General features: G+C 42.5%; 1 protein-coding gene across 1 annotated transcript in view; it reads left to right on the forward strand.

Moving 5' to 3' along the window:
- SMIM20 (small integral membrane protein 20) overlaps positions 1–9,264 on the forward strand; it is a 51,862-nt gene extending 42,598 nt beyond the window's left edge. Inside the window, exon 5 of the transcript XR_014027152.1 lies at positions 9,041–9,264. The gene's annotated coding sequence lies outside the window, so the exon portion shown is untranslated. The remainder of the gene's footprint in view (positions 1–9,040) is intronic.
- Positions 9,265–16,601: the final 7,337 nt, after the last annotated feature.

A 16,601-nucleotide genomic window follows, 5' to 3' on the forward strand; every position in this document is an offset into this window, starting at 1 on the left:
TGCTCAGGCAGGAAACCCTATACCATTTCAGACAAATGGCTGTCCGGTCTCTTCTTAAAAACTTCCAGGGTTGGAGCATTCACCACTTCTGGGGGCAGATTGTTCCACTGGTTAATTGTTCTGTCAGGAAGTTTCTCCTTAGTTCTAGGTTGCTTCTCTCCTTGATTAGTTTCCATCCATTGCTTCTTGTCCTGCCTTCAGGTGCTTTGGAGAATAGCTTGACTTCCTCTTCTTTGGGGCAGCCCCTGAGATACTGGAACACTGCTATCATGTCACCCCTCATCCTTCTCTTCGTTAGTCTAGACCAGGGGTCAGCAACCTGAAACAGTGAAAGAGCCACTCGGAACCGGTTCCCTCACAAAAGGAAAAACTGGGAGCTGCAAAAAATGTGTGCACATGCGCGTACAGGCACGCATGTGCAGAACAGGGTTTGACTGAAGAGTGGAGCCAAGGCGAGATATGCACCTACCCTGCATATTTGAATTGATTGGTTGAACATTTTTAGTCCCACTTTTTTTTTTTGACTGCACATGGCAGAGGACTGGGAGCCACAGGAGACGTCTGAAGGAGCCGCATGCGGCTCCAGAGCCGCGGGTTGCAGACCTATGGTCTAGATATACCCAATTCCTGCAACCGTTCCTTATATGTTTTAGCCTCCAGTCCCCTGATCATCTTTGTTGCTCTTCTCTGCACTCTTTCTAGATAAGAAAGTACATAGTGACTCCCTCTTCTTTGGGGCAGCCCCTGAGATATTGGAACACTGCTATCATGTCCCCTCTCGTCTTTCTCTTCATTAAGACATGCCCAATTCCAGCAACCATTCCTTATATGTTTTAGCCTCCAGTCCCCTGTTCTCTTTTTTCCTTTCCCCTGCCTTTGTTCCCTATTATTTGCCTTTGTATCTTCCTATTTTATGTTACAAGTGAATAAAAATTAGAATAAGAAATAAATAAATTGTGGCGGGACGCTGCAAATGGCAACAAATGTCGGCCGATTGCCGGGTGCCCAAAATACAATTATATGATTGGGGGGGAGGGGACGGCAGCTGTCAGAACTTCAAACCCAGTTTGCAAGTGCCTTTTGTGGGGTTCCATCCTAGTGTTGAATGGTTGCTAAGCGACCGTTAAGCAAGGACCACCTGCAGTGGTGGGATTCAGCCGGTTCGCACCAGTTCGGCGGAACCGGTAGCTAATTTTGTTGTTGCCCAGGCCCAGAATAGACTTCTGGAAGCAGCATCCAGAAAGAGAACTGGTTGTTCCCATATTTGAATCCCACCACAGACTACCTGTATTTCAGGTATCCTAAAAGAGAGGGGACACGGTGGCTCAGTGGGTTAGGACGCTGAGCTTGTCGATCAGAAGGTCGGCATTTTGGCAGGTCGAATCCCGAGTGCCGCGTAGCAGAGTGAGTGCCTGTTACTCGTCCCAGCTTCTGCCAACCTAGCAGTTCGAAAGCACGTAAAAATGCAAGTAGAAAAATAGGGACCACTACGGTGGGAAGGTAACAGCGTTCCGTGCGCCTTTGGCGTCTAGTCATGCTGGCCACATGACCACGGAGACGTCCTCGGACAAGCGCTGGCTCTTTGGCTTTGAAACGGAGATGAGCACCGGCCCCTAGAGTCGGAAACGACTAGCACGCATGTGCGGGAGAACCTTTACCTTAAAAGAGAGAATGCACAAAATGTCATTCCAGTTATCATACTGTCATCTCCATCTACAAGGTGGCCCCTTTACAACCTGAGCTGGCTCAAGAATTCTGGGAGCTGAGGCCCTCAATTGCTCCTCCCTGATCTACAAGATGCATAAACCAAATAACAGTTCTATGCCTTTGGCGTTTTGGGGACCCCCGCTAAAGAGATGCTATGTGTTTTTGCTTTTAATCACAAAAGCTAGATTTCTTCAGAATCACAAATAGGAAATCCTGTGGGCTTGGAGTTTTTTTTCTGAACTTCCTGTGTGAGACCTATAGTACCAACATTCTTGGCCCAAGGAACTTCTCTTTTGTCCCCCTTCCTTCCTTGTGTGAGTGGGCACTGCTGTTCTTAAGTCATCATTCCTCCATTTCCCTTTTTCTCCAACCAAGGACCTTAGTTACAGAGAGATGACCCGTGGTGGGATTCAAATATGTGAACAAATATGTGTGTGGATGCCACTTCTGAAAGTCCATTCTGGGCCTGGGCAACGAAAGATTAGCTACTGGTTCTGCCGAACTGGTGAGAACTGGCTAAATCCCCACCACGGGAGGTGACCTTTCCCTGGGATAACATAGGGCCTTCCCCCACTGCTGAATCGAAGTCTATCCGCCCATCTCGAGTCAGCTGAGATGTGTGCCGACATGCCACTTGCCGCCCCTTGGCATCCCCTGCCTCCTCCTGACTGCCTCTGTTTCAAGTCCTTGCCAATTACCCGACTTCTCATCAAGGTAATTGGTTGCTAAGCTTAACAGATTTTATACCCCTTGAGGCTGCCGTTGGGTGGTGTTAGAAGAAAGATGGAGATGCTATTTTAATATTGGTACAGCTAAGGGTGATTTAAGCTTCTCCCACTTTTGGGATAAAGGCCACAGATACATTTAAAAAAAATCTTTTATGGATGTATTTGTGGAGCAGGCAGAGCTGGGAGGCAGAGGTAAATGAGTCATAAGCCTAGACTCATTATGGTTTCCACAAATGGTGTTAACTCCAACTCATCTTGAGTTCTGTTAATGAATGAACCTTTTATTGTCAAAGTACAACATGTATACACTGAGATTGGCTGGGCCTCCCTTCGTGCCCCCCCCCCAAACTCACATCGACAACAAGCCCACCATCTTGTTACACCATGTGAGCTAATTGCACAACACACCGGCCTCGTATGTCAATCATACATATTTATTTCTCGTTCAAGAGCCTGACAGCCCATGGATAGAAGCTGTTCTTCAGCCTGTTGGTATGGCTGGCTATACTCCTGTATCTCCTACCCGATAGTAGGAGAGTAAAGAGGTACCGACCAGGGTTCGAGTCGTCCCTGAGAATTTTCCTCACTCTTCCAAGGCAGCGGGCCCTGGCGATGTCATCCAGTGGTGTCAGGGGACAGCCCATTATGTCTGGTGCTGTGCTCACCACCCTCTGTAATATTTTCCTATCCGTGGCTGTCAGACCAGCATACCAGACCACAATACCATACGAGAGGACGCTCTCTATAGTAGACCGGTAAAAGAAGGTCATTAGCTGTTGTTCTACCCTGTTCTTCCGCAAGACCCTGAAGAAGTGAAGCCTCTGTTGGGCCTTTCTGGCCACCTGGGCTGTATTGACTTTCCAGCTAAGATCTTCACAGAGGTAGACTCCCAGGAATTTAAAGGAGGAAAAACTCTCCACACAGCCCCCCTCTCCCCGATGTAAAGTGGGGCAGGTTCCCCTCTTTTCCTCCGGAAGTCTGGTGCCAATTTAATATTGAATTTAGTTGACTAGAATTCTTGTCTATAGGTTTGAGCAATAAATCCTCTGAGCTGCAACGTAAGATACGGTCCTGATTCTTATTTCTAAATGGGGAAAAGCCCTAATTCTGGTCTATTATCTTGTCAAAAACTTTGATCTTGTTTCTTCACTACGGTTAAAAAAACAACAACAAAACTCCAGAATCTACCAATGGGAACTATTTTTTATCACAAACTGGGAGCCAGATTCAAGATTTCCATCAGAAGTCAACTTCATGGGCGGTTTTAACCACATCTAGAGGGCATTAAATTGAGGAAACAGGTTTCACCTGCTGTTCATGGGCATTAAAGTTATAACTCCATTTTAATTTACAAGAGAAGGGTGTTTACCGTTGGACTTTTTGATGAGCAACGCGCATTGTTCATTATGGTAATTTCACGGCTACTGTAGATGAAGTCATTCAGAAGACTTCATCCTTTTACCTACCATTTGGCCATTTCTCCCATTCTCAAACGAGAATAATCTGTTTGGGCTGAGACTTAGAATTATAAGTCTTCAAAGAGGTGATTGCTCAAGACCACTTTAATACTAAAGGGTTTTTTGCTTTCTCGCTCTCGCTCTTCCTCTCTCCCTCTCTTCCTCTCTCTCTCCCCCTCTTTCTCCCTCCCTCTCTCCCTCCCTCTCTCTCTCTCCCTCCCTCTCTTCCTCCCTTCCTCTCTCCCTTTCTCTCCCTCCCTCCTTTTCTCTCTCTCTCTCTCTCTCCCTCTCTCCCTCTCTCCCTCTCCCTCTCTCCCTCTCTCTCTCTCCCCCTTTGTGTATGTGTGTGTTTGTGTTTTCCCAGGAGCGGGGATATTCATCTCTGGTCCTTCCTTTTCATATCCTTTTCCCATAAGGCCTAGGTTTTGCATCCTTATATTTTTCGAATATTTCTTTCACCAGAATTCAGAATATTTTGACAGCATGATTCAGTAGGGTCCGATAATTGAGACACCTTTTGTAATTTGGCATTTTCTCAAAATATAATTAATAGAATTTGCCTTTTGGAGGTAGGGCTAAAAAAAATTATTGGGCTTAATATAAATCCTTATTTGTGTCTCTGTGTTTTGTGCCGTCCGGTCCTAATGAATTCTGATTTGCTCCCTAATTTGTAATAGTTTAGGTACCTCTATAAAGGTGTTGTCTGTTAAGTGGAATTTTGGATTTCTTTCTTAATATTAGTGCCCTGGATGATTTACAAACTGAGGAACAGAAAGTACATTTAAGACAGTACATCTAAGCATTTATTACGGGTTCTCACATAAAATGAATGCTTTGTCCAACTGAAAACTCCAGATGACTCCATGAACACAACCATTTTTTCCTTTGCAGATATATTCATATGATTTGCAATTTGGGATGATTTTTGCACTTCACAGAGCTTTGGAGACCCCCCCCCCTACACACACACACACAAGGACTCAGTGGCACTACATCCACATGGAGACAAGTAAGCAGTGAGATACCACAAGGTTCCGTCTTAGGCCCAGTACTCTTCAATATCTTCACAAAAGATGATGGAATTGAAGGGAACTCATCAAATTTGCAGAGGACACCAAACTGGTAGGAGTATCCAACACCCCAGAAGACAAACTCAGGATCCAAAAAGATCTTGACAAACTTGAACAATGGGCCCTAGCCAACAAAATGAGTTTCAATGTGGAGAAAAGCAAAGTTTTACATTTAGGCAGGAAAAATCAAAGGTACAAGTACAGATTAGGCAAGACCTGGCTCAGAAACAGTAACTGTGAGAGGGACTTTGGAGTCCTAGTGGATGATCACTTGACTATGAGCCAGCAGTGTGCAGCAGCAGCCAAAAAAGCTAATATAATCCTGGGTTGTATAAACAGAGGCATAGAATCAAGATCATGCAAAGTATTAATACCGCTTTATAAAACCGTAGTAAGACTTCATCTGGAACACTGCATCCAATTTTGGTCACCATATCACAAAAAAGATGCTGAGAGTTTGTAAAAAATTCAGAGAAGAGCAACTAAGATGATCCAAGGCCTGGAGACTAAAACATACAAAGAACGGCTGCAGGACTTGGGTTTGGCTAGTCTAAAGAAAAGAAGAAATAGGGGAGACATGATAGCAGTATTCTAGTATTTGAGAGGCTGCCACAAAGAAGAAGGGGTCACATTATTCACCAAAGCACCAGAGGGAAGGATGAGAAACAATGGTTGGAAACTGATCAAAGAGAGAAGCAACCTGGAATTAAGGAGAAACTTCCTGACAGTGGAACAGCTTGCCTCCAGAAATCGTGGGTGCTCCATCACTGGAGATTTTAAAGAAGACAGTCACATGTCTGAGATGGTATAGGTTCTCCTGCTTGAGCAGAGGGCTGGACTAGAAGACCTCCAAGATCCCTTCCAGCTCTACTCTATTCTAGAGTTACCAGACCCTTTGAGCCCACATGTGATGGTCTAATTAAACTGATTTATTGTTATTCATGCCTAAGCACATCAATCTTCTCAACTAGCTGTTAGCACTTGCTAGGAGTTAGATGAAGCTCAATGACATTCAAGGGGTGTGTGTGATTGGACAATCCACTTGTGGCTATGTGGCTCTTCGAGCTCTCTGGCCCAGGCTGAGAATTTTTTAATTTTAATTTTAATTGGGTTTTTTATTGTTCTCAGGGTTTTATTTAATCTTTTTAAATTTGTTTTAACGTTTGTATTGACTCTCTTTTAAATGCCCTGTAAACCGCCCTGAGTCCTTCGGGAAAGGGCGGTATATAAATCTAACTAACTAACTAACTAAATAAATAAATTTTAGGCTGATCCCTCTCTTGTCTCCCCCTCTCGGTTCTGTCACTCATTCCCCTCCACCAGCCGAGCCAAATGCTGCATATGCTAAAAGATTAATACATAAACCCAGGGCTTTTTTCTCATTGAACGCTCAGAACAGAGTTCTGGCACCTTTTTTGGATGGAACCTTGTAGGGTAGGCAAGGCGGGTTGTATAACATGTGTGAGTTCCGGCACCTTTTTCTTTTACAAAAAAAGCACTGCATAAACCATAATCCAGAAATCTTTCCCAACTTTATTTACTGTTCCTGAGAGCTGAACTAAACCATTGTGATGAACACAGGGCTGGTGTCAAGGACTGAGCTGGAAGAGAATATCTTCAAACTTCGGGAAATATGACAAAAAGAGTGACTTAGCAAAGGAGCTGTTTCATTGCATATAGGACAAAGATAATATTCCACGTGGTCGTAATAGATGGCACCAGGTCTTTTTTTGTTGTGGTGTTTTAACTGAGCTCTCAGGAACAGTAGATAGAATGATAGATAGATAGATAGATAGATAGATAGATAGATAGATAGATAGATAGATAGATAGATAGATAGATAGATAGATAGTTGTTGTTGTTGTTAGTTGCGAAGTCGTGTCTGACCCATTGCGACCCTATGGACAACGTTCCTCCAGGCCTTCCTGTCCTCTACCATCTTCTGGAGTCCATTTAAGCTCACGCCTACTGCTTCAGTGACTCCATCCAGCCACCTCCTTCTCTGTCGTCCCCTTCTTCTCTTGCCCTCAACCTTTCCCAGCATGAGGCTCTTCTCCAGTGAGTCCTTCCTTCTCATTTGGTGGCCAAAGGATTTAAGTTTCCATTTCAGGATCTGGCCTTCTAAAGAGCAGTCAGGGTTGATTTCCTCTAGGATATCTATCTATCTATCTATCTATCTATCTATCTATCTATCTATCTATCTATCTATCTATCTATCTATCTAACGATAGATAGATAGATAGATAGATAGATAGATAGATAGATAGATAGATAGATAGATAGATAGATAGATAGATAACCCTTATTGTCATTTTTTTCCTGTGGGCACAACGACACGTTAAAAATGAAATTTACTTGCTTCCTCTCATAATGTACACAAACATAGCACACATTCAAAACATACTATATACAACATATGTATAGAGCTACACCCTTACATATAAGCAACATATAAATATTATCCACTGTCCATCTTGAATACATAATGGAAGGCGGAAGCTTGAAAGTTCACAAGGTTAATACTGTATGGAACAAAGCTGTGACTGAATCTGGTTGTTCTGCTTCGGATACCACGAAGTCTTCTTCCAGAAGGTAACAAGGAAAACAGGTCGTGAAGAGGAGGTGTAGTGTCCCAGACAATCGTGTGGACCCTGCTCAAACAACGCTTCTGCGCTATGTCCTGGATGGGAGGGAGGGAACTGCCAATGATCTTTTCGGCCGTCCTCACCACTCTCTGCACCGCCTTCCTGTCTGAAGCAGGGATGCTTCCAAACCAGACTGTGATGCCGTATGACAGGATGCTCTCGATCGTCCCTCTGTAGAAAGTGGTCAGGACAGGGGAAGGAAGATGTGCTTTTCTCATGCGACACAGAAAGTGCAGGTGCTGCTGTGCCTGCTTCACCAGTTTCTCACGGCTGAGCGACCAAGCCAGCCTACTCGTTAGCTGCACACCCAGGAATTTGATACTGGTAACCATCTCACAGGTGAATCATGAATGCACAGAGAAGTGTGGCTGTGCCTGCCTTTTCTGAAGTGTGCTTTGGAGTTTACCACTTGAGCAGAAATCTGATGCTCTTGTGATCGAGTATTTCTTCAACTCACCTTGCCCTCCATTTAGGAAAATCTAAAGCCCCTCAATTTCTTTCAGCCTTATTTTGTTTCCTGCTCCTGTGGAAGTATGTTGGCGGGGAAGACCCTTCATCTCTCGTAGCTTTAATAGAAGTGATCTAATTAGTTTACCATTTCAACTGGCATTGAATGGAAATCGTCACATTCTAAGTTGCCAAAAGAGGGATTCAACCTTTGGTTAAGTCGGAAGGCATGAAAGAATATGCAAGAAAGATAGTGTGTTCCAGAAAGAAAGCTATAAAATAACATTTTAGGAAGGCAGGCCAAATTTTAGGTTAAATTCTGGAAGTAGCTTTGGAAACGATTCTTTCTTTTAGCATCGCTCCAACAAAAAGAAACCATACTGACATAACGGTTTTAGCTCTGTGACCAGCAGATTTCTTCGAGCAAATGCATCCAGGCTGCCTTGCCAAAACTAATATTGACCCAGTCTGTCAGCCAATCAACAAATTCCATTATTTATAAGACAGGATTTTTCTTGGTTGAAGTTCAAAGGAAATCTCCAAGGAGTTTCTAAAGTATAAGTCAGAGATGGCTTAGCTTTCCAGGAGAACTGTGGTTTGCTTTCCGACCCTGTGGGTAGCCTAGGTCATTGTAAGAAAATGTATACAATAATTTCCAGCTAGATTTGCATCCAGCCTTGAAATTTGATGGGTTTGAATTAAGGCCCTGTCATAAAGCTGAAGAGAAACAGTTCATTTTCCACACAAGCTCTTCAATTTTTTCTCTCTCTATGTCCTCTGTTAATAATTCAAAGATAATCTTTGTACTGGCTAGAATATTCAATTGATCTTTGAAGGGTGCCCTGTGGAGATGTTAGCACACTGCTCTTCGTGATAAATTGGTACATTGATCCCTGTGCTTTACAAATTCCTTCTAACACAGGGGAGGAAAAAAATCCGCCTTTGGCCAAGCAAGTTAACGGCCTTTCTTTCCGTTGCTGTTCCAGGCTCAGAGGTCAGTGACTGATGTATAGATGCCTCCACGAAAAATAACACTCTTCTGAAGACAGATCCAATCCAGGAAAGGCCTTTAGTAGGACAGAGATTAAAGCATTCGTTAGCGAGGGCGGCTTGGGAAAAGAGAGGAAGAACGATCAAGAACCAAAACGAAAGAATCGCCCTCTTCCTGAACAGTTAGTCTTTTGATCATTTTTTTTAAAAAAGGACATACATGATTTGAAGCTATTTCAGACCTCTTTAAGCTTGTTTCGAGTTTCTTCATGTTGTGTAGTGGGTCCGATGCAAGGAAGAGACGCCAGCCGGAGTATGTGTTCAGCTCTTTATTGGGGGTAGCGTACTGAGGGATGAGGGTTACCTGGCCTCCTTAAATACCTAGCCAGGTAGGCGAACAGCCAATGGGGTTGGCCCTAGGTTTCCCGCCGAAACTAGGTTTCCCGCCAAAACCGTTCAGGCCAACGCCCCCTGGTGGCTGTTGCTATGCAGGTGCCTGCATACATAACACTTCATTTCTGGAAATTTTGACTTCTTGTGTTATTGGTTTTTGTTTGGTTTTGATTGCGTATGTATGTATACTGTATTCGCAAAAAAAAGTGTGTCCTTTGGCGATTCTGTGGTTTGTGTTCCTGATTCTACTTGACTACATACTGTAAAAGATCTACACTTAGACAATGGCCCACTGCTATATTAGTAATCCTCTAAATGTTGATGGACTCATTTCTCATTAACCCCATCATATGGTCAATAATAATCGGAGGTGGAATTTTTTTTTAATGCAAAACCATCTGAAAAGTCACATTTTCCCTTTCCTGATTTATAAAGCGAACAGTGACTAATGTGTTTGTGTGAGATTTGTGATTGTCAGGTTGGACTAGTCAGGAAACAGACACACACACACACAAATTAGAACTCCACTGTTAAACATTAGAATAACAGAATCTCTTTCAATCTTTTAAATCATATTGTTGTACTTTCATTGTTTATTTTTATTGTTTCATTCCTTTACTCTTGTTATGTTTACATTTTTATCTTTTTTTTTCCTGTTTACTGTCATAAACTGCCCAGAGTAGCCCCATAGCAAGATGAGTGGAAAATAATTTTAATAAATTGGTGGAACAACCTGCCTCCAGAAGTTGTGAATGCTCCAACACGGAAGTTTTTAAGAAGAGACTAGACAACCATTTGTCTGAAATGGTATAGGATTTCCTGCATGAGCAGAGGGTTGGACTAGATGACCTCCAAGGTCCCTTCCAACACTGTTATTCTATTCCTATTCCCATCCCATCCCATCCCATCCTATCCTATCCTATCCTATCCTATCCTATCCTATCCTATCCTATCCTATCCTATCCTATCCTATCCTATCCTATCCTATCCTATCCTATTCTATTCTATTCTATTCTATTCTATTCTATTTGAAACAAATCTGAAAAGTCTGATAAAGATTGAAGACTTTTACAGAGTAGGGTCTTCTAGGACCATGCACAAAGTTGTACATATTTACTGGAAAAAGAAAGACTTATGAGTATTTTTCACACGTATAATCATTGCAAGCATCCCCACGGTCATGTGATCAAACTTCAGATGCTTGGCAACTGGCATGTATTTATGGCGGTCACATGTTCATCTTTTGTGGCTTTCCGACAAGCAACAATGAAGCTTAAAGTGTGCATGTCATCCTCAAGAGCAACAAGGATTATCCATGGGACTGGATGGTGTACGCAAGGATCAGTGATAAAGGGAAAGGAGAGAGTAGCATTCAGTGGGAGGGCCTTGGCTAATCACTATGCTGGAATCTCAACAGCTTGGGAAGTCCTTTGAAGTTTCTTGGGAGGTAGATAATCTATTCCAATTCCAGTTGCACAAAGCATGTAACCCTGTGACTCCTTTTTGTATTGAGTTACTTGGGTTTTCGAATTGGTTGTTATTGTAAGTGAAAGGCAACATCTACATGATCAGGCCTGGGATGGGAAGTTAAGTAAACTCAGGCATGGTTGGTAGTTCCAATAAAGGAGAATATTTGTATTCTCGGGGTTGAAATGAGGTCCTTGGTGCTCTTTAAGCTTGGTTGCTTTCCAATATTACCAAAACTGCACCGATGACATTACCTAGTTTGGATAATGAAACATCTGCAAGAAAACAACCAAGCTCAGAGAGCAACAAGGACCCCTGGTTGATAGTTGGATGTTGATTTCTAAGGAATCTCAAATTGGTTACTGGGAATCTAGGATCCTGCAAGAAGGCTGTAGCAAATCACTTCCATACTGTTGACAAAGCAAACTGCATGTTTATGTCTATGAAAATTACTGGGATTCAAGCTGAATTTGAAGGAAACTTGATAAACAAACATCACAATTAAATCAAGCCAAACAGTCCCAGATGATCTTCCAGTGCATGCGAGCATGAGACAATAATATATACTTGTAAGTTCATTTTGAAGGGACGCGGTGGCTCAGTGGGTTAAGATGCTGAGCTTGTCGATCAGAAGGTCGGCAGTTTGGCGGGTCGAATCCCGAGTGCCGCGTAACAGAGTGAGCGCCTGTTACTCGTCCCAGCTTCTGCCAACCTAGCAGTTCAAAAGCACGTAAAAATGCAAGTAGAAAAATAGGGACCACTACGGTAGGAAGGTAACAGCGTTCCGTGCGCCTTTGGTGTCTAGTCATGCCGGCCACATGACCACGGAGACGTCCTCGGACAAGTGCTGGCTCTTCGGCTTTGAAACGGATATGAGCACCGGCCCCTAGAGTCGGAAACGACTAGCACGCATGTGCGGGGGAACCTTTACCTTTACCTTTAAGTTCATTTTAAAAAAGAAGAAGGGATATAAAGAAGGGTCAGCTTCTTATAGGTAAAGGTAAAGGTTCCCCCGCACATGCGTGCTAGTCGTTTCCAACTCTAGGGGGCGGTGCTCATCTCTGTTTCAAAGACGAAGAGCCAGCACTTGTCCGAGGACGTCTCCATGGTCATGTGGCCAGCACGACTAGACGCCAAAGGCTCACGGAACGCTGTTACCTTCCCACCGTAGTGGTCCCTATTTTTCTACTTGCATTTTTTCTTTTTTACGTGCTTTCGAACTGCTAGGTTGGCAGAAGCTGGGACAAGTAACAGGCGCTCACTCTTGTTACGCAGCACTCGGGATTCGACCCGTCAAACTGCTGACCTTCTGATCGACAAGCTCAGCGTCCCAACCCACTGAGCCATTAAAATATACCCTCACTTGAGTGGGTAACCAGCATAAGATCTGGTTGCCTACAAAAGAACCTATTTGTTGCAACTTGTCTGGACTCACCCAATGGGTGTGACTCTTGTGTGAAAGAGCATCAAGCCAGAGCACCAAAACATTTACAGTTCTGCAGGCTTTTATTTCTGCATTTTTGCACAGTGCACAACTGAGCACAGCCTTGGGGAGTTGTGAGTTAAACCAATCCACATCTAGGGACCCTTAGAGTTCTAGGCTAGTCTGGGAAGTCAGAAAATTTCCTTGAAGGAGACAGCGACAAAGAGAAAAAACAGAATGGCACAGTTGGAAGGGACCTTGGAGGTCTTCTAGTCCAGCCCCTTGCTCAAGCAGGTGACCCTATATCATTACAAATGATTGTCCAAGTTCGTCTTGAACACCTCCAGTGTTGGAGCACTCACAACGTCTGAAGGCAAGCCGTTCCACTACTTAATTGTTCTTACTATCAGGAAATTTTCCTAGAAAAGCCACCAGGAACTAGCTAAGGTTGACTGGACAAAGAGTCAATAATAATAATAATAATAATAATAATAATAATAATAATAATAATAATAATAATAATAATAATAATAATAATAATAATAATAAGAAGAAGAAGTAGAAGTTGGAAGGGACCTTGGAGGTCATCTAGTCCAACCCTCTGCTCAGGCAGGAAACCTTATACCATTTCAGGCAAATGGCTGTCCAGTCTCTTCTTAAAAACCTCCAGTGTTGGAGCATTCACCACCTCTGGAGGCAGGTTGTTCCACTGGTTAATTGATTAATTAATTATATCTGCAATGTTTCTTTTGCAGCTTCTGGCTGAATCAACAAGAAGGAAAGTTGTGCCAGCTCTTTGTGGTAAAATGGCAAAAATGAGAAGGAGTCCAGAAACACTTTTCCCAATGCACAAATTTTCCAAAAGCACAAGCTTTCAAAAAAGGCATTCCCAATTTTGTGAATTATTTTTTTTTGCCACGCACCCTTTGTCTTTCCTATCACTTTCTGGCTTGGCAAAGGGTATTCAACTGTGCTTGCTAAGCCCCCCCCCCTTCACATGCAGGGATATATTCATTCCAATTCTGTTGCTAGATCTCCCCCATCCCCCCAAATAAAAAAAACCTGAACTGCAATGGGTGTGGAAGCTAACAAACTTCAGCAGCATCCTTGCCAACTGTTGAGTCTTTATTTTGCATTTTGTTACTCCCGCAATGACATTTTAGCAGTACGCGTCACTGACATTTGGCTTATATTTCCCTCTCTGTACACAAGACATTCTTGGCCCCCAGTCTTTCTTTTCTGCTTATTCTTGTATTCTTGTATTTCCCAGAGGTGTAAGCAAAAGTCTTTTTCCTGTAAGTTGATCTAATGGTTACTGGCTTGGGTTTTCTCTTATCTGTTTCGTTTCTGTTTTTTTTTTGATGTGTCAGTGTTTGTAGCACAACCAAACTCTTTGAGCTGCTTCTTTGCCAGATGCCTACAGAGCGCTGCAAGCATTTCATTTAGAGTCTTAATCCTAACATATACTGTATGGAGCCCTTTCTCATTGTAAGGAGCGTTAATATGCATCTAGAGAGGATTCACACCGTAGCATCTTTTCTATGAGAACAAATTCAATGGACAGCTGAATGCTGCAATAAAGCAGAATACAAAGTTCTACAAATACATGTTTCCACCAAAATTTGTGAGTGTTAAACCTCGTAACTTTTCTCATTGCAGCAATGATTGAAAACAAGTTAACAAATGCTCAGAGCCTGGGGAACAAACAGGGAGAACTAGAAGCGATAGTACACGAGGGAGGGTATGACGTAGTTGGTATTACAGAAACCTAGTTCAATGAAACCCATGAATGGAATGAACTGATGGATGGATACAAATTGTTGAAAAGAGACAGGTCTACAGAAAGAGGAGGTGGAGTTGCACTATATGTAAGAGCAGGGCTTTTTTTTCATAGAACGCTCAGAACAGAGTTCCGGCACCTTTTTTGGATGGAACCTTGTAGGATAGGCAAGGCGGGTTGTATGACATGTGTGAGTTCCGGCACCTTTTTCTTATACAAAAAAGCACTGTGTAAGAGAACACTATATATCTACAGAAATGCACATGATCCATGATAAAATCTCTCCAGAATGTATATTGGTCAATATAAAAGAGAAAAAAAGTAATATTGCCATAGTTGTGTATTACAAACCACCCAACCAATCAGAAGAAATAGATGAACTCTTTGCCAACCAGTTAACAATTGTATGTAGGAAGCATACCCAAAGTAGTAATGGGAGACTTCAACTATCCAGATATCAACTGGGAGACAAACTCTGCAATGAGCGGGAGATCAAACAGATTCCTAACCAACCTCATCCAAAAGGTGGAGGAGGGAACTAGACATAAATCTATATTGTATTTAATTCTTACTAATAAAGAAGAAGTGATAGAGGGAGTTGAAGTTGCTGGAACCTTGGTGAAATTGACCAGTGGAATTCATACTGGAATTTAATATAATGCAAACACTAGCAACAGAAAACAATCCAACCAGTGTCTTAAACTTCAAAAGAGCTGACTTTAACAAACTCAGAGACAACCTAGGAAAGATCCCATGGCTGAAAATCCTACAGGGGAAAACAACCCAAGAAGCGTAGGAAACTCTGAAAAATGCAATCATAAAAGCCCATCCAGCACAATACCACTGAAAAAGAAAAACAAGAAATTCAAGAAGAAACCAACATGGCTGCACAAAGATCTCTCTGACAAACTGAAAGACAAAAAGGACAAATACAAAAAATGGAAAGAGGGGCACATAACTAAGGCTGATTATGAGCAGACAGCCAGAACATGCAAAGATGAAGTCAGGAAAGCAAAGGCTCAGAACGAACAAAGACTTGCAACAGAAATCAAGGATAATAAAAAAAAAGTTTCTTCCAACATATTAACAAGAAAAAAGTCAAGGAAACTGTAGGTCCACTAAAGAGAGAAGATGGCAAGGAAATAGCAGGCAACAGGGAGAAATCAGAGCTGCTTAACTCATTCTTTGCATCAGTCTTCACACAAACTATAGCCCAACATACCAAAAAAATCACTGCAAAAGACAAACTAGAAACAAAAATTAAAATAAGCAAGAAAATGGTAAGAGAACTCCTATCCAACATTGATGAATATAAATCACTGGGACCCGACAGATTACATCCCAGAGTTCTGAAGGAGCTGGCAGATGTTATCTCAGAACCATTGCATCATATCTTTCATAATTCCTGGAGCACTGGGGAACTACCTGAGGATTGGAAAAGGGCTAATGTGGTTCCCATCTTCAAGAAAGGGGGAAAAAATGGACCCAGGAAACTACAAGAAACTAAGTTTAACATGAATACCTGGGAAGATCCTAGAAAAGATTTTATCAAAAAAACAAATCTGCGAATAACTAGACTCTAGAGGCAAACAAAGTTATAACTAGTAGCCAGCACGGGTTTGTTAAAAACAGATCATGCCAAAGCAATGTTATTTCATTCTTTGATAAAGTAACTAAACTAGTAGACCAGTGAAAAGCTGTGGATGTAGTATACTTAGATTTCAGTAAAGCATTTGATAAAGTAGACCACAACCTACTCCTTGGTAAGCTAGAAAAAGGTGGGATAGACAACATCACCAACAGATGGATCTGTAGCTGGCTGGCAAACCATACTCAACGAGTAGTCCTCAACAGCATCACATCCACATGGAGATAAGTAAGCAGCGGAGTACCACAAGGTTCCATCTTAGGCCCAGGACTCTTCAATGCCTTCATAAATGGCTTAGATGAGGGAATTGAAGGGGAACTCATCAAATTTGCAGAGGACACCAAACTGGCAGGAGTAGCCAACACCCCAGAAGACAAACTCAGGATCCAAAAAGATCTTGACAAACTTGAACAATGGGCCCTAGCCAACAAAATGAGTTTCAATGTGGAGAAAAGCAAAGTTTTACATTTAGACAGGAAAAATCAAAGGTACAAGTACAGATTAGGCAAGACCTGCCTCAAAAACAGTAACTGTGAGAGGGACTTTGGAGTCCTAGTGGACGATCACTTAACCATTAGCCAGCAGTGTGCAGCAGCAGCCAAAAAAGCTAATATAATCCTGGGTTGTATAAACAGAGGCATAGAATCAAGATCATGCAAAGTATTAATACCGCTTTATAAAACCGTAGTAAGACTTCATCTGGAACACTGCATCCAATTTTGGTCACCATATCACAAAAAAGTTGTTGAGAATTTGGGAAAAATTCAGAGAAGAACAACTAAGATGATCCAAGGCCTGGAGACCAAAACATATGAAGAATGGCTGCAGGACTTGGGTTTGGCTAGT

Source organism: Vipera berus (assembly GCF_964194415.1).
Source record: "Vipera berus genome assembly, chromosome: 7".
NCBI classification, from domain to species: domain Eukaryota; kingdom Metazoa; phylum Chordata; class Lepidosauria; order Squamata; family Viperidae; genus Vipera; species Vipera berus.